This window comes from Lepidochelys kempii, chromosome 2 (genome assembly GCF_965140285.1).
Source record: "Lepidochelys kempii isolate rLepKem1 chromosome 2, rLepKem1.hap1, whole genome shotgun sequence".
Classification (NCBI taxonomy): Eukaryota; Metazoa; Chordata; order Testudines; family Cheloniidae; genus Lepidochelys; species Lepidochelys kempii.
In genome coordinates this window covers 123496867-123520093 of record NC_136381.1, presented here as the reverse complement: position 1 = coordinate 123520093, position 23227 = coordinate 123496867, and positions in this window count along the sequence as shown.

Genomic DNA, 23227 nt, shown 5'->3' with positions numbered 1-23227 from the left:
AAGAAAGGAACTCTCTGTGATGGTAATAACTGGCATGGTATCACACTTTTATCTGTGCCAAGCAAAGTATTGTGTAAGATCATAGTCCTGCGTGTATCACAGGCAGTCAATAGCGTTCTCAGAAAAGAGCAAGCTGGTTTTTGGAAAGGGTGTGGATGCACAGACCAGATCTTCACTCTATGAAACATAATAGAATGGTGCTTAGAATGGCAATGGCAACTCTACATAAATTTCATAGACTTTGAGAAGGCTTTTGATAGCATTCACAGGACCAGCCTATTGCTCATTCTGTGGGCATTTGGAATCCCTTTCCATATAATCAACATCATCAAAAGCTTTTATTTCAACTTTTACATGCAGTGTTGATCACAGTGAGCTCAGTTTTGAAGTCAAAAGAGAAGTACATTGAGGTGTCATGTTTGCAATCCTCTTCAACATTGCCATGGACTGGGTAATGAAGCGTACAACAGGCATTAAATGAACATCCTTCTCATCCTTTGGAGACTTGAACTTTGCAGATGATTTAGCTCTCCTATCACATACCGAATACCATATACAAGAGAGAACAACTCAGCTCAATGCATTCAGCCAGCAAATTGGACTGAAAATCAACCTCAACAAGACAGATGATATGACCTTTAATATTGCCTCACAATTGCCAGTACGGATAGAGGATTATGTTCTTACCAATGTAGAAACATTCACATACTTGGGCAGCACCATCAGCCAAGACGGTGGAACAAGCCAGGACATCTGGAACAAAATCAGTAAAGCCAGGGACACCTTCAGGAGCTTAAATACACTCTGGAAATCATCAACCTACAAAACCAAAACCAAACTCAAGATTTATCAGAGCTGCGTACTTTCAACATTACTTTATAGTGCAGAATTTTGGGGAATAAGCAAGTATGACATGTCCAAACTGTCTTCATTCCATACAACCTGCCTCAGAAAAAGCCTCTATCTTTTGGCCCAGAACAATCTCAAACCAAGATCTACTGGCACAGTGCAGCCAAGAGGATAGGAGCACCATTGTTGCCAGGAGGCATTGGAGATGGATCTGTCATGTGTTTCAGATGAAAACTGATTCTATCACCAGAGTGTCAATAAGATAGACACCTGAAGGCAAGTGAAAATGAGGCTACCTGAAAACATGGTGAACAGCTGTGGAAGCTGAGCTGAAAAATGTGAGGCACAGCTGGGGAACCATTGAAAGACTTGCCAGAAGCAGGAGTGGATGAGCTTCATCGCTGCTGTAAACACCAGAGGCGTAATGGGAACATCATGATGATTGATGATGACGATTGATGATGGTACAGTGGTTAGAGCACCCTCCTGGGACACCTCTGTTCACGTCCTTTCTCCCCTTCAGGTAGAGAGGGGAATTGGAGCTTGGTCTCCCACCATCTCAGGTGAACAGTCTAAGCACTGGGCTAAAAATGGTATAAGGTGGGTGGCACCTTCTCCTCTGCCTTCCTTTGGCCAGATTTTGAATAAGACCCAATGTGGAAGGTGTGCTTAGAGGCCACTTACTAGATTAGGCCCCACTGGCAAGACAGGTAGAGGAATGCCTGTCTTCCCCCAGTTTGCTAATTGCTCTGGGCCTTAGGTATCCAGGCATCTAAAATGGGGCAGCATTGTGCAGACCCAGAAACAAAAATTTAAGCATAGGGAAACTTCTACTCCAAAAACTTAGGCACCAAATGAGCTTAGGTGTCTTCAGAGTTCAGCAGCAGGGTTAGGGAGGGGAACCACCTTTCTGTATACAGTGCTATAAAATCCCTCCTGGCCAGAGGCAAAACCCCTTCACCTGTAAAGGGTTAAGAAGCTAAGATAACCTTGCTGGCACCTGACCAAAATGACCAATGAGAAGACAAGATATTTTCAAAGCTGGGGGGTGGGGAGGGAACGAAGGGTCTGTCTGTGTGATGCTTTTGCCGGGAGCAGATCAGGAATGCTCTTCAGAACTCCTGTAAAAAGTTAGTAAGCAATCTAGATAAAATTTTCTTTTGTTTAATGGCTGGTAAAATAGCTGTGATGAATGGAATGTATATTCTTGTTTTTGTGGGTTTTTTTGTAACTTAAGGTTTTGCCTAGAGGGATTCTCTGTTTTGAATCTGATTACCCTGTAAGGTATTTACCATCCTGATTTTACAGAGATGATTCTTTTACTTTTTCTTTAATTAAAATTCTTCTTTTAAGATCCTGATTGCTTTTTCATTGTTCTTAAGATCCAAGGGTTTGGGTCTGTGTTCACCTATGCAAATTTGTGAGGATTTTTATCAAGCCTTTCCCAGGAAAGGGGTTGTAGAGCTTGGGGGGATATTTTGGGGGGAAGACGTCTCCAAGTGGTCTCTTTCCCTGTTCTTTGTTTAACACTCTTGGTGGTGGCAGCATAGGGTTCAAGGAAAAGGCAAAGTTTGTACCTTGGGAAGTCTTTTAACCTAAGCTGGTAAGAATAAGCTTAGGGGGTCTTTCATGAAGGTCCCCACATCTGTACCCTAGAGTTCAGAGTGGGGAAGGAACCTTGACAGGGAGCTTTGTGGATTGCAGTGGAGCCTAAAACTGAGATTTAGGTGCCTCGCCCCCAGAGTGAGGTTCCTACGTCCCGATTTGGATCTGGGCCTAGTATCCTAAATTATGTCTTCAGCTCTCTAATGTGAGTGAGAGGCAGATGACGGGATTCAGTACCACATGGATAATCACCAATTTACAGAACTGGGCCCTTATACCTATGGGACAGCAGAATTTTTCAACTTATTTGTAAAGAAAGTCACCATCACTTGCACCAGTTACCATGACTCACCACCTGGTACATACAGAAAGAGGCAATCTGAAGGATCTGTGGAAGTTTTTGTCGGTTTCAGTGTTGGACTCGGGGGGGGGGGGGGGAAATACTTTTAATGTGAGTGAGTTTTCCAAGGACACATAATTTCTTCTATCTTCCATTCAAGAAATGCTTCCATGTCCTTATGGATCTACCGTGGATCTGATGCCATTCTGTTAACAATAATAGCTTCCTCTTAAAGATATGCCCGCTGGCATGCAAAAGGGGGTAACACTTAAATGTTCTTCGAATCTTTAAATCTAAGGTGCTATAGAACACACTACAGTTTTTCTAAACTTCCCTTGAACTAATCTGAGTGTGACCCTTCAGGCTACAGTGAAACTAGATTTAACCCTTCAGGTGTCATAGTAACTAATATGGGGCTAATTTGCAAAACTAGGTTCACAGATTAGTCACCAAATATCTTTTAAAAGATTCCTACTTGGAAAATTTGATTTCTCATATAATCCTCTGTACATTGAGGCCCTCTTTGCCACATACCTGTTGCCATTAATTCAATGAGCCTTTTATCTGCCAAGTAATTATCTTAGGAGTATTAATCATAGAATTCAAAGGGGTAAAAATCAGTTATTTTATTTCCCAAAGAAAGGAGACTGCGACATCCTGACTGTATGACAGTGAATCAAATGCTGCATCTGCTGCTTGATTTATAATTAGAAAAGAAATTAATCTCTTTGTGAGTGTAACTGCATTTCTGTCACAAATTTTATATCTGTGGCCCAGTGGCAGAGGGGCTTCTACAAGATGTCTGAAAAATCAGGTGCCACCACCATCTCTGTCCCCCACCCCCCAAAAAAAACCAAAAAAACCCACCCTGATCTGAAACTTCTCTCTTTAAAAAAAAAAAAGCGTGGATTTATTTTGTGGTAAATTTTGCAGTTTATACAATCTTTAAGCCCTATGTAACAGAATTTGAGATATCTGAAACCACAGGGGCAGCACTCAAATGAGCAGTTTCTGAAACTGCTTAGATACAATTGAGAGTTAATAATAATAATAATTAATTAATGTGTAATTTGTAATACATGGACTTTTAAAACTCTTCAAATAAACTGACACAGCCTCCTGTGGATTCTATAAATTCCATAAAGAATTCTCTTCTATTTATAAGTTCTGGAGGTGTTAATCAGACCAGCCTCCAGATTGTAGTAGTTCAACCAAAATCGGGGTTTGAACACAACAGTGTTATAAAAAATAAGTTTATTTAATATGAGATGTCCCATTAACCCAATAGAACTAATTGTCTGAGTAAATATTGCTGGATTTGCTGGATACGCTCCTGTATTTCCATAAATACATGAATAGTATTTAATCCATACTGAAACGCAATCAAAATAGTTTAACTTCAATTAAAATAGACAGTATATAGGTCAAATACAATTCTCTTTTGGGGCCAGTTCCTCATCTGGCATAAATCAGCTGAGCTCCATTGACTTCAGTGGAGTTAGATGGATTTCCATCTGTTGAGGATCTGGCCCTCATTTTATAATATTAATTGTTCTTGATTAGCTTTCATTTACTGGCAGAAATGGTTTTTAAAATTTAGCTACAACTAATCAGGAGAAAGATCTTGGAGTCATCGTGGATAGTTCTCTGAAGACATCCAAGCAGTACACACCAACAGTCAAAAAAGCAAATGGGATGTTAGGAATCATTTAAAAAAGGGATAGAGAATAAGACGGAGAATATCTTATTGCCGTTATATAAATCCATGGTATGCCCACATCTTGAATACTGCGTACAGATGTGGTCCCCTCATCTCAAAAAATATATACTGGCATTAGAAAAGTTTCAGAAAAGGGCAACTAAAATGATTAGGCGTTTGGAACGGGTCCCATATGAGGAGAGATTAAAGAGGCTAGGACTTTTCAGCTTGGAAAAGAGGTGACTAAGGGGGGATATGATCATGAGTGGTGTGGAGAAAGTGAATAAGGAAAAGTTATTTACTTGTTCCCATAATATAAGAACTAGGGGCCACCAAATGAAATTAATGGATAGCAGGTTTAAAACAAATAAAAGGAAGTTCTTCTTCACTCAGCACACAGTAAACCTGTGGAACTCCTTGCCTGAGGAGGTTGTGAAGGCTAGGACTATAACGGGGTTTAAAAGAGAACTGGATAAATTCATGGAGGTTAAGTCCATTAATGGCGATTAGCCAGGATAGGTAAGGAAAGGTGTTGCTAGCCTCTGTTTGTCAGAGGGTGGAGATTGATGGCAGGAGAGACATCACTAGATCATTACTTAAGTTCACTCCCTCTGGGGCACCTGGCATTGGCCACTGTTGGCAGACAGGATACTGGGCTGGATGGACCTTTGGTCTGACCTGGTATGGCCGTTCTTATGCTTTTATGTTAAAAAGTATTCAAGTAATATATTTGTGCCTTGCCCCTTCTTCCATATTAGGACCCAGTAAAGCACCTCATTACCATTGGCAGAACCTTGTACCTGCACAGAGCCCCACTGAAAACAATAAAGAACCTAAAGAATATAAGAGTCCATTTGTACCTATAATTTCGGGGGTCCTGAGTTAACAGCAAATCTGCCCTTGACTTCAGTGGGACCAGGGCGTGAGCCTCCTGTGCCAAATTCTCTGCTGGTATAACTACTGAAGGCAATGGAATTATGTCAGCAGTGAATTCATCCCACCAAAGGAATTGTGCTTAGCAGAGTATTTTGGCCCATAGTGTGTTAATTCTTAAAAGTAAACTGCTCACTGCATATTGCTTTATGCAGTCCCTTTAATATCTCTCTAGTTCATCACTTAGGGAATGTCCTTTTTAAATTCAGGAACTCAATGGTGTTCAAAGGAAGTTACCCAGAGGAAAGAATGAATTTAAAGTGCCTGGCATGCAAGGATATTAGAATTGTTAAATGGAGCCCTGGAACAGAATGAGAACCTTAAAAAGGTGGAGATAACAGAAACAAAGGTGGGGGGGAGGTTGGAGGATGATGGTGGCAGTGTCTGGTTAAAATAATTGGTTATCATGAATTTGGAAGATGAATAGATCTTACTTTACGTAAGTACAGCATGCATAGGCACTGTGCATGTGTTAATGCATGTCATCTGTACCAAGTCACAAATTCCCTGCTTTCCGATCCTGATTGGTAAAGATTGATAATTGTGCTGTATAATTTTGTGATGAGCACAAATGAGAACTGGGAGGAGTCCATCAAACTCATGTCACCTAATGACTTAATAAACTAGAGTTTGAAACTAGGTCTCTTGAGGACAAAGATTAGTTCCTTTAGAGTCTAATCTAATCCCCACCTAATTCCCACAAGTGGGTTTTACTAGTCTTACTGGAGTCATATATTTTTCTCGCACTTTTCATAGCCTTGTGATTTAAAGTGGATGTTACTTTAAGTCCTCCCAAGCCTCACGCTCCTGTTGTCACATCCCCAAATTTGGTGAATGTTCAGGGATCTTTTAAAGCTGGGTGTCCCAAATCCTGACAGCAATTCAGAATGTTTTTGCTATCTAATTTCCTACCCCCTCATGTGGTTGCATTTGCTCAAACAGGCCAGCAATGCCCCTCTGCCAAACCGGACAGTCTCTACGCAAAAGAATAAATGGACACATCTGACATCAGGAATCATAACATTCAAAAACCGGTTTTTGAATAACAGCCGTGTTAGTCTGTATTCACAAAAAGAAAAGGAGTACTTATGGCACCTTAGAGACTAACCGTAGGAGAACACTTTAACCTCTCTGGCCGCTCAGGAAAAGGTTCAAGGGTGGCAATTTTGCAACAGAAAAGCTTCAAAAACCAGACTCCAACGAGAAACTGCTGAGCTTGAATTAATATGCAAACTAGATACCATTAACTTGGGTTTGAATAGAGACTGGGAGTGGCTGGGTCATTACACATACTGAATCTATTTCCTCAAGTCTCCTCACACCTTCTTGTCAACTGTCTAAATGGGCAATCTTGATTATCACTACAAAAGTTTTTTTTTCTCCTGCTGATAATAGCTCATCTTAACTAATTAACCTCTCTCAATTTGTATGGTAACTTCCAACTTATCTGTGTGTGTGTGTATGTAATATATATATATATCTTACTATATGTTCCATTCTGTGCATCCGATGAAGTGAGCTGTAGCCCACAAAAGCTTATGCTCTAATAAATTTGCTAGCTCTAAGGTGCTGCAAGTACTCCTGTTCTTGTTATCATTACTGTTTCCTCAAAGCAGACTTGCAGTGACTTTATTTAGTAAGCCTAGATATCAATCTAAAAAGAGTTTAGTGTCTTCCGCCCACATAAGGAGGAAGAGGATGCTGCTCCTACTTCCGCTTCCATTGAAACGTACTGATTTAACGCTGGGAGTCAGTCAGTTAGTTCTACTCCTAGTTTTTTAAAGTGTTTTCCCACCATGGTGGGAAGAGAAGGGAGGGAAGGAGAAGAAAAAAAATTAATAATTTAAGAGCTCCATAAATTCAGCACTCTTTCCTCTTTAGAAAAATATAAATTCACAATGAGTATACAAAGCAGAGGTCCGAAAATTTAGCTTTGATAACAAGAGCCTGTTTTTTATGCTAATTAGCCAAAACTTGTACATTGTTTTTAAAAATTTAAAATCTCTAATCACTTCAGTTTAAAGTTCCCTTATCTGTTAAATATTAAAAAGAAAATATGCAGCCTCTTAATATTTATATGGCAGGAAATAAAAGCTGATAAAAGAATGAAATCTTAACATAAAAAGAAAATGTAATGAGATCTCATGAACATTAAAAGGACCATTTGTGTTCTTTTAAATCTATTGGAAAAAGAAAAACAAGGAAGGTTTAGCTATAATTACATGCTGCAAAGGACTAGAAAAGAGAACATTAAATGCTTCTCACTCTTCTTCCTGAAACCATGAATAGTGCTACAAGATGCTTATTAGCATGCACATTGGTGTGACCTGGTTTACCACTGCTCTGCACTTAGGCAGGTGTTTAAAACTGGTGCTCAGTCTTTTTATCTCTTTCAAAACCATGGTGGATGTGCAGAGATTGCACGGTTAGTTTCTGTGCTCTCTGCTTAAGGTTTTGATGGACCCTTTGCAGGAAATGGCTCTAAAGGACCTGGTTCATATTCTAACCTTTGGAGGTTCTGATGGCAAATAAACATGAAGAACTTCTGAAGGCAAATTGGACAGTGAGTTAGCACCCTTTGGTGACTAAAGCTTGCTACCTTCCAAAATATCCTATGCACCACTGTGTATATCTTGGTGTTTTCAACCTTCGTCTTGCTTGTCGTCAGTCATTCGTCAGATTTACTCTGTACTTATGTAGCAGTGCCAACAACATCTGCAGCATAATTGCCCACCCTGCACTGGCTTTGCCCTTTGACAATCCCATTCTGTGGCAGTTGTGCTACTAGACGTATAAATGTCTGAATGAGAATAACAGATAATGATACCCAACCACTCTAGTTCCAGAGTTCAGATGTGCTGAAGGGCACAGCCATGGGCTTATGAAGGGACTTGAGTATTTCTATTACAGAATGGGAGGACATCCCTTGCTCTAACTCTTTTCTCCTTCATGAGAAATCTCTTGGGGAACTCTGGTTCCAGTCCTGTGAGGTGCTGAGCTTCTCCCATCAAGGTCAACTGGCATTGACTTCAACAGGACATGAGGATGCTCAAGACGTTGGTGCATTAGGACTGTTTCAGGCAAGTTACATGTTCCCCACACACAGGTTCCATGCTTTTTTTACCTGGTGTACACTTGCCTGGTGCTCTTTTTTGACCTTTTCTGTTTTAGGAGCATTGTGTTTTGTACCACATGGTACTCACCCACACTTTCCCTCTCAGAGTTTACTGCTGTCTACTCGCTGCTATTTACCTAGAATACAAAAGAAGCTATCCACTAAAAGGGGTGTGAAAGGACTGTGATGTGACATGATATAGTCATTAGTGGTTTGGAACAGGTTTTGGGATCTGGGTGATTTAGGAGGATAATCCAGTTATTTCATTACAAGAGGCTGCACAGAAAACCTTCTGGAGCTATGGACTTCATAAAAAATACTGTTCTATCTGACAAGCAACATGTAATTGTGATACAAACAACGAGGGAAGGAATAAGAGCATGCAACGTGTTGAACTCTGTGATTTTAAATGATGCCTGTATAGTTGTTGGTTTACTTTAGTGGGGGAGGAGAAAATTCTAGTAATACAATTAGCAGTTATATTGTGCTCAGAAGGAATGCTGTCATGGACCTCTCCCGAAGGACTGGATCAATCTAACAAATTGTTTTCGGAGTATCTTGTTGTTGATTTATGTACTGCCACCACTGCTCAATTGCTTTTTACTCTTTGGAGCTGAGTGGATATCCCAGATTTCCCTCCTCCTTATATACTGAAGGATTGCCTTGCTGGTCAAGTAATTAGACTATTTAAGTTTACTTACCCCAGAAATGAGCTGCTGAACTATCAGAAATGCAGGAAATTGATTTACACCTGCATATGTGCATTCCAACAAAAGGAAAAAAAAACATTTAGATAGAGCACTTTGAAAAATCAGCTGTTTATCAGTAAGCTAGTCTTATCCTAAACTTAAGCAGTTCTAATGTGCCACTATAGAATACATTTTAAAAAGTCCTTTCTAATCAAAGGCAATTCAGCACCTTGATATTTGAGCACCAAGCAACAATTAAAGGTAGCATTAGTCACACTTAAAAGGAACTCTGTTCTCTCCATTTGTACATGGAAGGAAGGATGGTTTTGTGGATAGGTATTGGACTGGGTCTCTGGCGATCTGGATTCAGTTCCCAGCTCTAAGCAAACACTTCCTGCATGACCTAAAACAAGTCGTTTCCTTACCTCAGAGTTGTGTTGGGAGGCTAAATGCATTGTTTGTAAAGTGCTCAGTACCACAGGGCACAATATAAATATATAGAAAGATGGATTCTCTTCTCCCACTGTTGTGGCAATATTACAATAAAAGCAAACTTTAATATTAAAGTACTAGAGATGGGCTGGAGCTGCAACAATGGATACAGAATTCTGATTTTGAACATCTCAGAATGCAGCTTAATAGATTTAGAGACTCTAAGACCATAAGGGGGCCACTGGAATCATTTAGTCTGACCCCTATGTATAGAGGCCATAGAATTGTTCAGACCTAGCTGTAGAAGGTGTGCAGTTCTGGACTTTCTTAGATTGTAAACTGTCTGGAGCTAGGTTCTTGCTTTGTGAGCTGGAAAAAAACAACGAAGTGTACTGGCCATTATAATAGACATCTGCAGTGTTCATATCCAAATCAGGGTTCAGATTTTGGACACTTTCTCCAGGTTTAGTGGTGGTCACATCTAGGGTTTTGAATGGATATATGTTCAAGAGTTACATTCTGGTTTCAAGCTTCCCTGCATGAGGCGCTGGCTCCCACCTTCTGACTGTAACACACTTTGATTCAACCAGTGTGGCCTCTCTCTTTGTTTGTGGGGTGTCAGCAAATAGACTGCAATTTGTTGTCTTTCAATGTATTATTTGGGTAAAACTATTCAAAGACTTTGCAGCAATTATTTTTGTAACGCTGTTGATTGGTTGTGAAACACCTTTCTATATTTGCTATTGGCTATTCTAGCGGACTAGATTGATTGATTGATATTGGTCAGCTAATTCACATGCTATTATTTTTCTTCCCTGATTCAATGAGGGCATGAGTACTTTCCCAAGCAAATACTCATGGAGACAAACACAAACTTGTTTGTGCATAATCTTGCATGCAGCTTTCAAATTGGATTGGTTCATTGACTTTCAATAGAACTTAAGCTTCTAGATCACTTAGGTGCTTTTGAAAATTTAATCTTTGATCTTGCTGTTCTCACTCAGACAACATGTTCGTTACTGTCACAGGAGTTTTGCAAGTGTGGAGAATTGGGCCCTACATCTGATTTTCATGACACTTTACATGTACATGGATCTTGGAAACAAGAGAGCGCAATCTCAGACAGCAACACGGCTCAGTGCCTAGGGCAATGGACTAGGAGTCAGGAGACTATTAGTCTCTAAAGAGACTTAAGAGGTTTTTAAATAATTGGGAAGCTTGCTATTTATTATTTAGAACAGCTTAATCTAATTTTATTTTTTCACTGTTTCATTGCATATAGTTATTGGGTTCCTCCCCTCCCCCCTCTTGGGGAATTGCTTTATAGCACGGATAAACCAAAGGCTCTCCAACCCAGATATGTAATCAGTATTATGCATTTCATTAATAATGTATAATGAGCAAACTTGCTCCTTGTTCATCCTGCTCAGTCTGTCTCCACTGGGCATATGTGATGTTGGAATCATTGAAATTCATGTAACAAGTAAGCTTCCCTCTCTCCCCTGTTGCATATACTTTTAAATTTGTGTCCTTGGTTGCTTTGTTATAATTCTTGAAGGTTTCCTGCTGCTACATCAATGTCACCTTTTGCAAGTGACAGGAAGATTAAGTAAAATGCTGTACATAAAATTATAGCCAGACCATTGGCAGCAAGTGACATGGTGCAGATGAAATGGCTAATTTTGCAGTTGAGACATGATGTACGTGGCAAGAGTTACCTATAGCTGTACTTTTTAAAAGTCGTACTGTCTCCAGAGTAGCGACAGGTAGTGCGAATCTCTTTGATTTACAGGGGTGACAACGAGGATTCCAAGACAAGCTCAGTACAGCCCATACACACACCTTATGAGAATATCATTAGACAGTAAGGGGCTGCTCACTGACATTGATCTCAACTGACAACTAATCAGAACATTGTTTGGATAGTGTTTCTTTTATTTATTATTTTTTTAAATTAAAATCAGATGTTTTATGTCTGATTCTCTGCTCTGAATTATTGGCAGTGCTAAGAAAAATATATAAATAATGTACTATATCTCGTGGTTTGGGGGGGGAGTTCTGACAGCTTTTATGTGTTTATCCTTGCTAGGTTGATCACTTTCTTGTTATGCATGTGATGAGTGATTCCATCTCAGTTTGTCCTTGACTCTCACAAAGAAGTAATATCACAGCATGTTAGTTAAAATACAAACAAAAAATAAGAATATGGTGAAAATCTCCAATATGAGTTCTTTGCTTTTTCTATAAGTGTAATTTTTTTAATTGACCTAGCAGTAAAACTAATAATGGAGCTTCCTTTTTACCTCTTTATTACTAGCCACTAAAAGTGCCCATGAAGAGTAAACAGGGTCTGAATGAGCTTTCCCCTGCCATCTAGAGATGCACTGGGGAAGAGACGTCAGGAGTAGGCTGTGCTTGCATAGACACACCACCTCTGCCTCAGTGCACAGCATAATGGAGCTGCTTTGTCAAAATGATAAATGTTTTGCTATTGTTGGGTCACAAATCACTTTAGTATTTGAATGCAGGAGTAATTAAATGTACTTAAATGTCCTTGTTGCCCAAGTAAAGGGCAGCAGAATTTTGCTTAGCATGCCCTGATTGAGTGGGTCACCCTAAACTGAACCTCACTTGCCAAAGAGGTGGTAGAGATGCCAAATTCCAGTAAAGATGAGAGTGGGCAGGGATGTGTTTTTGCCAGGTGGTGTGGACTTTGCCTAAAGACCATTTGACCTGCCTGTTGCAGATTACTCTCAATTGAGAGTCCTTGTTTCTGATTGGTGATTCCTAGACCTGACATCACTGCTGAGCAGGTCTAGGGGCTCAGCTTTAGACCTTATGTGGAGACAGTGTTGCTGCAAAAGACAACAGAGAAACTGCACTGGCTGCGGGGTTCCCTGCTACCTGCTGAAATCACTAAGACCCGGGTTAAGTGGTGGAACCTCAGAATGTGATGCGTAGAGAGAGCAGTAGCAGCAAAGGCGGCCAGTGGTGGCTGAGAGACAGGGGTACCTACTTGTTTGTTACAATAGAAATTCAGGTCTTGTTCACCCTAGAAGAATAAGTGGATGGCTAAAGAACTAGAAGTATTATGACATTGCAAGTACCAGGGCAGAAAAAATGTGACTGATTGAGACTGTTTAGAGTCTTGGGTGGGGAGGGAGGTTGGGTGTCATAAACATCTTGTTCACTGACACATTGTGAAAACAGTTGTCCTTTATGAAGGATTCAACAGCTGGTCTAGTGGTCTGAACACAGGAGTAAGAGCCAGGAATTCCTAAATCTAAGCCCTGGCTCTGTTAACAAGGTATAATAATTTCTGCCTCATGGAAAAGCCATTTGAAAAAACGCTGAGTATTGTGTGGTGGGACAGTTAGTCTGAGGGTAGGTCACAGGAAGGCTGGCAAGGATGACGTGACTGTAACAAATGTTTTGGATAGACATGGGTTCCGTCCACTAAATCTGGATCCAGTTTAGGATTTAAAAACAAATACAAACTCAAAGTTAAAGGGTGTTTGGATCTAGAGTATTTTACTTCAGACTTCTCACGAGTTTTAAGCGACAAATATCTATGGGGTTTGAGTTCAGAAATGGTTCTAAACAGCACAGTATTTGGGGTGTTCATTAAGGCCAGAATACGACCATTTCAGTTTGCAAAATATTTTTAGGTTTCAAAAGTTTTATTTCCGAGAACGAAACCGACTTTTCAAAATGTTGAGAGGAAAAAAATCAGGCAGAAGAGGGACTTCACCCTTGATTTCCCAGGTGCCAGGCCAATGCCCTGATCAGGCTATAGTCAGAGAGAGAGAGAGAGAGAGAGATGTAGAAACAGACCCAGTTTCAGCAGTGTTTTCCATCAGAAAATCTTTTTGTCAAATTTTCTGGCCAGCTCTACTGCTCACATATATCCTTAACAAACTGAAGAAGGGAAGTGGGGGGAGACGTTGCTCCCTAGCAACCAGCAGCTTCAGGCAGGAGAAGCTTAAGAAGCATCACTGGAGCACAGCAGGTGGAGTAAATGAGATCTGAGACGGAGGTGTAAGTGCCTGGTTCCCTCTCACTTCCTCTCTGCTTCAAACAGGCTGTATTAGTTAGAGCATCTGGTAAAAGTTACTAATGACACTGAGCTTTTATGAGGAAAAATAGATTAATGGGGCATACCTTCTTGTCTTCCAGGATGCAAAAAGTACTGAAGGGGTAGAGGATCCACCCAGATGTGAGCTAAACACATGGGAGTCGACAGATAGCACAGTGCCTTGCTTTTCACTTACCTGGGAGCCTCTGGAAGCCCCTTTCCAAAGACTCTCTAAACATTTGGTGCAGAGTTAGGAAGCAGCCTTTCTATGCAGATTTCAGAGTAGCAGCCATCTTAGTCTGTATTCGCAAAAAGAAAAGGAGTACTTGTGGCACCTTAGAGACTAACCAATTTATTTGAGCATAAGCTTTTGTGATCCAGCATCCTTCCCTCGGGACCTGCTGGAGTCCAAGAAGGTTTGGGGGGAATTAATGCTGATTGGCTAAGCATGAATAGTGCCTCTTTGAACAATTTACCCACCACAGTGGTGGTGGGGTTGCCTGGTGGGGATTCCCATCTCATAAACATTGCAGGGCAGCCAATAGGAGTATGGTTCCTGAGAGAACCATGCTACCAATGGGGAGAGGGATCTACCAGTCTGTCGGATTTCAAGGCTGTTATCTAATCACTCCCACCAAGACTTCAGACCCTCCCCTGTTAGAAGGGAACATTTACTGGATGCTTTAGGAGCTGAATCCTACCCAGAGTTACACGCATTTTACCCCATTGAGATAAGTGGTTTCATGTAATTGTGAAGGACAGAATTTGACCTTAGAAGGTGACTCTCATGGAGTTTGTTTGGTTTTTTTTGAGCAAACTCTCTTCTCACGGGTTTCCCCATAGGACGAAATAATCAAACCTGAAAGACTAAGACTAATTTGGAGAACGACTACAGTGATTTTTTTAAAGGGAGTATTTTTAAAGCTTATTCAGAGTGACTAGCAGTAATACATCAAAAATAAGAATGCTTAAGGATCCTGAGGGGAAGAGCCATCAATGGACAAGCAGCAGGTGAATAATATTTAATGGGAAATGGAGTGAATAAGCTAAGAGTTTCTTTAATAGACTAGCCAAGAAATAGCAGACAATCAATTGCTGCAGTAACTATAGTTATGTAAAACTTGGCAGTTGGGCAGGATTTTGCATGAATGCACATTTGGTTTACATCACATTTTGTCTTTGAGATTCACATGAACCCCAAATATCACACTTAAAAATTCAACAGAAACTGCTGCATTTATCACAGAATCATAGGAGAGGAAGGGACCTCTAGAGTCTAGATGACCTCTCATCCAGTCCCCTGCACTCATGGCAGGACTAAGTATTATCTAGACAATCCCTGACAGGTGTTTATCTAACCTGCTCTTAAAAATCTCCAACGACAGATTCCACAACCTCCCTGGGCAATGCATTCCAATGGTTAACTGCCCTGACTGGACGTTTTTCCTAATGTCCAACCTAAACTGCCCTTGCTTCAATTTAAGCTCATTTGTATTTGAATAATGATTAATCTGAAAAAAATATTCTAGCTAAAGGGAAAAGACCTTGCTCTGTGTTGAGGAGAAAACACCGTCTTATTCTTGTCCACATCCCTCAAAAACAGGAAGAAATTTCAGCGGACATAACTGGATATATTTAATGGGCCAAGTTGTTTTGTATGAAAGTAATTGTCACTCCTCCCCTCTGCTTCTCTGCTCTGCCACCTTCCATGGTAGCATTGCTCATACTGCCATGAGCTCCATTTTCCCACCATAAGAGACGAGCAAGGAAATTGTGTCACTTATGCGGACAGGCTGTTAGACCTGGAATCTTTGTTAACTTGGGGAGGAATGAAGAGCAGCATGCCCCCAGGCTTCAGTCTCACCCTTGGAGCAGAGTTTTCCTGGAAGGTTTTCTTTAATCCTGGATAGGAGCGAGTTTGGCCATAGAGTGGCACTTCTTCCTTATGCACCTGCCCTCCTCCAATACCCAAATCTATTTCTCGTCCCCAGCATTCATAAAGGGTGGAAAAAGGATTTCACGCAATGACTTTTTAAAAATTTGAATATTGCTTTTGCTCTAGTACTGTCACTCCATTTACAGTCTCCCTCTCTCTCTGCTTTTGCTTGCCATTCTGTGCACTATGATCATTTCATATGTTTTTCTTCCCCATTTTTTAGTGTCTCCTAAGCAAACAATGTTCAAATTGGGCTTTCAAACCCACAACATGTTAGTGGATTTGAAATGAGGTCCCATCACTACACAAGACTATTTAGCTTCACTAAAATTTTGCAAACGTCAGCAAAGATTTTGGTAAATCTGGGCCAAATTCCATTTTTTTATACCGAAACCTGAAAGCAAACATAACTTCAGTCTCTCCTGGCTTCATATGATCTTTTCTACAGTTTCACATAGCTTGGCTGAAAACAATACAATTTATCCAAGACCCCTACATCATTATTGAACCAAGAAGTTTAGATTTTTTTAAAGAAATCTTACTGCATGTGAAGCGAATATATTCCTTTCCTGACTGAGTTACTACAGTGTTAGTTAGCAGTTGTTCATGTTTTATCATTTTTACATAATTTAAGGCATTAGGTCATCCTAAGATTATTCTGAAATTTCAGAAGAATTTACTTTAATAACTTAAAGTGGTTCAAACATTCCAAATTTATTAAAATAAGATTTAAGTTAATTTATATTTCATAAATAAAGGTTAAAATATCCATTCTTTGATTTCTGTTAAATGGAATTAAAATCACAATATGCTATTCTATTTTCTTTGACATTCCTTTCTATTTTGTGGATAACTATTTGTGTTTTCCTAGACTAAAGTGCAAGGCAGGGAACAAAAGAAACAACAAAATCTAGACATACTTCCTCAAAATCATACTCCGTTTTCACTCCATTCTTAGTCAGGTATTCCTTGATTTCAATGAGGTTTGGAGAAGTATGAATCTCAAAACATGACTGGGTGGCCCAGTCTTGCAAACCTAACTACCACTGAGTGAAAAGGTCTATGTACCACTTCAGTTATTTTGAGGATTTAAGTGGTGTGTGAGCTTTGTGCTGGGTCTCTACACTGTCTTGATTTTCAACCACCGAAAGTAAGAATTCCATCTTTAAAGTTGCTACATCTGTCCTCCTAATTGAGCAAGATCAAGTCACCAAACCAGTGTATTCAAGCAGCAGCAGTTTTGTTGTTTATATAGCAGTATGACCTTGCCTGTGGTAGGGCCCTATTGGGCTAGGCACTGTAAAAACATACTGTAGATAACAATCCCTGCCCGGGATGCTTGCATGCTAAAAGTGGATGACAGTCAGATGAGGTTGGGAGAGACGGAGAACAGGAAAACCAAAACAATGTTTTAACACAGATTTGCGGGGTGCTCAGTTGATAGCCAACCAGCAGCAGTAATCATCGCATTATCACAACTCATCAACTATCTGGTGTGGTAGTTTGGTCACTGGGTTACCTACAGAACCACCAAAGGGCAAAAAAGTTCTGTTTCCACTGGAAAAATACAACAATAAAAATGAAGATTCAATCGTGTTGTGTCACTAAAGAACAGATTTAGAATAAAATTCTCTCTGTGGGGTAGGGGGAAGCTCGTTTTGAATCAAAATATGTAGTCATTTATAATCCATACACTGGAAAACCAAATAATAAGGAAACTAGAAAAATAAGATGTTAATGAAACAATGAAAAATAATTTAGGAGGGTGAAGAACCACACAAGGGTGGTTTTTGAAGCTGTCCATGTTGGATAAATAATGAAAGACTTACTGGGCCGGAGACAGAAACCTAGTATAAGAATGACTCTGTAGCCTGATGGTTACAGCACTCTCCTAGGAGGTGGGAGACCCAGGAGAGGGGGTGGGGCTTAGCATACATTCCCCTCACCACCACATCTTGGCATTGAACACTGGCTAGCTCATGTTAGGAGCCACCTAGAGTGCTGGCTTTAGTGTGTTCCATTCTGAGGTGTCAGTCTCCCTCCATTCATTGTAGGGGGACCCTAGGTGCTGAACTCACATTTTGTGAATCCTAGTGATTTTCTATCTAGGCACCTAAATGTTAAGCATGGCAACACTGAGCATCACCATGCTTATATTCCTTTGTGAATATAGCCCCAGCTATTAGTGGTGTTAGAGCAGATGTATTTTGTTTATTTTAAATGTTTTATCATTATTTGTGTATATAGTACCTGGCACAATTAGGTCCTGATCTCTGACTAAGGCCTCTTATTGCTACCACAGCACAAATAATTATGATTTTTCTAATAAAGGCATGTACTTACCAGCAGCTTCAGGGAGATCACTACGATCTGTACTATTTATACACTATTTGTACAAATCTGTATTATTTATTAGTAGTTAACTAAATTCTTCCAGTGTTGCCACTTGAGATGTGCATCTTTCAGTCCATGGGTGAAAACCTCTTGAGAAAGCAGAAAGCAAATAGGTATTATGGGTCACGCGTGCACAGTTACAGATCTAAACCTTCAGAACCAAGGTTGTTAAAGGCGGGGCTCATAACGATGCCTATAGTTAGCTACTTGACACTTTCCATGGTAACGCTTTTTGAAGTTACTTATAACTTTGATAAGCTAAAAGTGTTTTGGTTTAAATTTTCTATGCTGGGTGTCTGCTTGAGGCTGAATTGTTCTGGAACATTTAAGCAAAAAAAAATGCAGCCATTTCGCTAGATGGGGTTAGGGAAAAATATATGGTCTTGTCCAAGTTAAATTTTTACATTGCTTTCACTGATCCTCCATTCTTTTGAGCAGGGACTTGAAATTTGTTTGGGGGGGAAAGTGGGAGGTTAGAGTGACCAGATGTCCCGATTTTATAGGGACAGTCCCTATATTTGAGGCTTTGTCTTATATAGATGTCTATTACCCTCTACCCCCGTCCCGATTTTTCACACTTGCTGTCTGGTGACGCTAGGGAAGGTTGTCCTGGTTTTAGGGATGTGCCTTTTGATGTCCCTGTGAAAATGTGCCCAACTATGGCCAAGTTATGGGTTTCTGAACATCTGTTTGCACAGACTTCTTAGTTTGACAGAACATGCTCAGGCCAGACAGAATCTTCAAATAATTTATCTGTCACCTCACAGCTCTTATCAATGGTGAATATACTATCCCACAGAGTCACTGAATACATTGGAAGCATGGAGGAGAAGGATTCTGACTGGAATGCAGAGGGGTGAGGGTGTTGATGAGGGTAAGGTGTCAGACTGAGGTAAGGTGTCAGGGGAGACAGGGATGAAGAGCTAAGGGGTGTGTGTGTGTGTGTGGCAGGGGTATAGAATCATAGAATATCAGAGTTCATCTAGTTCAACCCCCTGCTCAATGTAGGACCAGTCCCCAATGTTTGCCCCAGATCCCTAAATGGGTACTGGGGCAAAGAAACAGATCGGGGTTGGGGCATGTGTGTGTGATGTGAATTTGGGCAAGAAGCTGAGGGGAGCATGCAGGGTGGAGGAGGAGCTAGGACTGAGGACCTGAGGAGAGTGTATCTAGAGGGGTGGGGTGGAAGAAACTGGGACAAAGACAGCTGCAGGAGCCAGAGAAAAGGGATCAGGCTTGAGGAGGACAGGGACATATAAGCATCTTGAATCATTAGAGTACCCATTCTCTATAGAACCTGGAAAAGAACCCAGGATTTCAGTGCCTTGATATTTTGTCTGATGTCTAGCAAACTGGCTGTGAAACCCACTGGTAAAATACATGCCTCAGCTCCCTTTAGTGGCTGGGCCACATACTGGATAACCTCCTATTGCTGTCAGATACTCCATTAGCTCAAGTAGCAGAGGTCACTGCTCTAATCTAAAGGTTCCAAACCTTCTGATGGCCCATGTGGAAATCTATATGGTACGGTATGATGGAATTTTGGGAGAAGGTTCAGTTTGTTTTTTAAAAAAACCTTCAAAATGACATTAAATAACTACATTAAAAAAGCATTCAGTTTGCAAAGTCCGGCACTCTGAAAAATCAGGTAGTTGGCATCTCATTTTGGACACCTAAAATTAGTGTACACTTCTGATATTAAGTTCTCTGTGCCTCATTCCCCCAAGTATAAATTCATGATAATACTGTGGTACTTTCTTGGGTGTGCAAGGCTGAAAGTCACCTTATCTCCCTCCCTCCAGCTGGAGAAGGAATTGCTTGTGCTTAAAAAAACTTTTGACACTGTCTCCCACAGTATTCTTGCCAGCAAGTTAAAGAAGTATGGGCTGGATGAATGGACTATAAGGTGGATAGAAAGCTGGCTAGATTGTCGGGCTCAACGGGCAGTGATCAATGGCTCCATGTCTAGTTGGCAGCCGGTAACAAGTGGAGTGCCCCAAGGGTCGGTCCTGGGGCCGATTTTGTTCAATATCTTCATAAATGATCTGGAGGATGGTGTGGATTGCACCCTCAGCAAGTTTGCAGATGACACTAAACTGGGAGGAGAGGTAGATACGCTGGAGGGTAGGGATACAGAGGTACCTAGACAAATTGGAGGATTGGACCAAAAGAAATCTGATGAGGTTCAACAAGGACAAGTGCAGAGTCCTGCACTTAGGATGGAAGAATCCAATGTACTGCTACAGACTAGGGACCGAATGGCTTGGCAGCAGTTCTGCAGAAAAGGACCTGGGGTTACAGTGGATGAGAACCCGGATATGAGTCAACAGTGTGGCCTTGTTGCCAAGAAGGCCAATGGTATTTTGGGATGTATAAGTAGGGGCATTGCCAGCAGATCAAGGGACATGATCGTTCCCCTCTATTTGACACTGGTGAGGCCTCATCTGGAGTATTGTGTCCAGTTTTGGGCCCCACACTACAAGAAGGATGTGGAAAAATTGGAAAGAGTCCAGCGGAGGGCAACAAAAATGATTAGGGGACTGGAACACATGACTTATGAGGAGAGGCTGAGGGAACTGGGGATGTTTAGTCTTCAGAAGAGAAGAATGAGGGGGGATTTGATAGCTGCTTTCAACTACCTGAAAGGGGGTTCCAAAGAGGATGGATCTAGACTGTTCTCAGTGGTAGTAGATGACAGAACAAGGAGTAATGGTCTCAAGTTGCAGTGGGGTAGATTTAGGTTGGATATTAGGAAAAACTTTTTCACTAGGAGAGTGGTGAAACACTGGAATGCGTTACCTAGGGAGGTGGTGGAATCTCCTTCCTTAGAAGTTTTTAAGGTCAGGCTTGACAAAGCCCTGGCTGGGATGATTTAATTGGGGATCGGTCCTGCTTTGAGCAGGGGGTTGGACTAGATGACCTCCTGAGGTCCCTTCCAACCCTGATATTCTATGATTCAGTGATTAAGTGGGTATCAACTCTCTGGCACCACCAGTCTGTTAGCCACCCAAACAATATCCTCAGGGAAATGCTAGCCTTCACTATGTTTGCAGGTTAACAATAGGTGCACCCCAGACTTTGAGTCCCTTTGAGGCATCCCCCTGTGATATCCAGTCACTGTCAAGAGTTACTGTTACAGAACAGTGAACCCTTTGCCAATTGGTACTGAGGGGTTCTTTGGTCACAAATACTACCTCATCTCAGAGGGACATTGTGAAGATCATTAATGTTTGTGACATGCTTAGATACTACAGTGATGAGTGCCATAGACAAGCCCATGAGGAAATTAATAATTCTGCATGCAGATTAGGGTTTGAATTGTGCTAGTTTTTTATTCTGATTAGCTCTGCCTAGGTGTGTTTGGTGAATGGAAAAGGGCCTCTCAACCTTCCCCAGGATGCACCCACCGAGAAGCAGTCAAAATAACTCCAGAGCTTTCAACTAAATTGGAAAGATTCAAAATTTTTCAACCCATACACAATAGTACATTTGCAAAAGTACTTTTTAAAAGAAACAAATTAATAGCAAAATAATCTGAGATGCAAGCACAATTTTTACAGTAAATATCAGATCAAATTTGAAAAAGTCTAAATATTTTGAGGCTGAATAAATAAATATTCTGTGTCATGGGAAAAAAAATACTTTAACCCTTTTCTTTTTTCACCTAAAGCATCCTTTAATACTAAAGCCAAGACCATGTTTGTCTTTCATAATGACTTGTTTAGAAGCTCTCTTTAAAATGCACACCGATTTCATGTTTTTTTGTGAGCTCCCAAATGCAATTACACTGCCACTTATCAACATTATCATGCTACTTTTCTTCCTACAAGAGGAAGAACATTTACACAAATATTCCTTACTGTAATAGCAACTTCCCTTGTTTATGTATTCCCTGCCTGCCGAGCTCCCTAGCTCAGTTGGAGCTATTTAATTTATTCACAATGTAATACAGGTGGCATTGGAGGTTGCTAGGGGATTATCCATTTCTTTGCTACTTTACAAAAGCATGTTGCCTAATTTGTTTTTAACATATATTTGGCTAGACACTCTATTACCATTGTTTTTTACTGAAAGGAATGTCAGGGCCACTCAAGCATGTCCTAGCGTATAACTCATGTACCCTACAGCCAAAGGAAGTTCTCTATTAGCTCATATGGTAGAACCCTGTGTTTCTGGACTAAAGAAGTTGTGTTTCAGAGATTTTAAGGTCAGAAAATGTCCCTTATTATCATTTAGTCTGACCCTAGTGCATAACATAGGCCATAGATTTTTACACAGTAATTAGTACAGCAAGCCACTACCGTCTGGTTGATATAGAGCATATATTTGAGACAGAATTCAATCTTGATATAAAGGCTTGACAGGATGGAGAATCCACCACATATCTAGATAAGTTGTTCCAGAGGTTAATGATACTCACTTTTTTAAAAAAAAGGAGTACTTGTGGCACCTTAGAGACTAACCAATTTATTTGAGCATGAGCTTTCATGAGCTACAGCTCACTTCATCGGATGCATACTGTGGAAACTGCAGAAGACATTATATATGTGTATATAATATATAATTATATATATATGTGTGTGTATATAATGTCTTCTGCAGTTTCCACAGTATGCATCTGATGAAGTGAACTGTAGCTCACAAAAGCTTATGCTCAAATAAATTGGTTAGTCTCTAAGGTGCCACAAGTACTCCTTTTCTTTTTGCGAATACAGACTAACACAGCTGTTACTCTGAAACCTGTCACTTTTAAAAATCTGTCTTATTTCTAGTCTACCTTTGTCTAGTTTCTGTTACTAGCCAGGAATATTACCATGGTGTACTGGATGGTCTTGATATGATATAGTGATGGTTGCAAAGGACTTACTGGCAACTGAATTGTTAGTGCCCTTGGGCATGGGCATCAGTACGTTATTTATCAGGTCTATTGTATGGCTTTCCTTCTGTAACATAGGTCTTGTCTACACTGGCAGGGTTACATTGCCAGCAGTTACATTGCTGCTCAGAGAGCATTGAAGGGAAACCGCTGTTTGTGCACCCTGTCACCTGCCTACTCAATAGCATGTTCACACTTGCAGCGGTATTTGGAGCAGTGCACTCTGGGTAGCTGTCCCGTAGAGCATCTCTTCCTCTTCTGCTGCTAAGAGTTGTGGGAAGGCA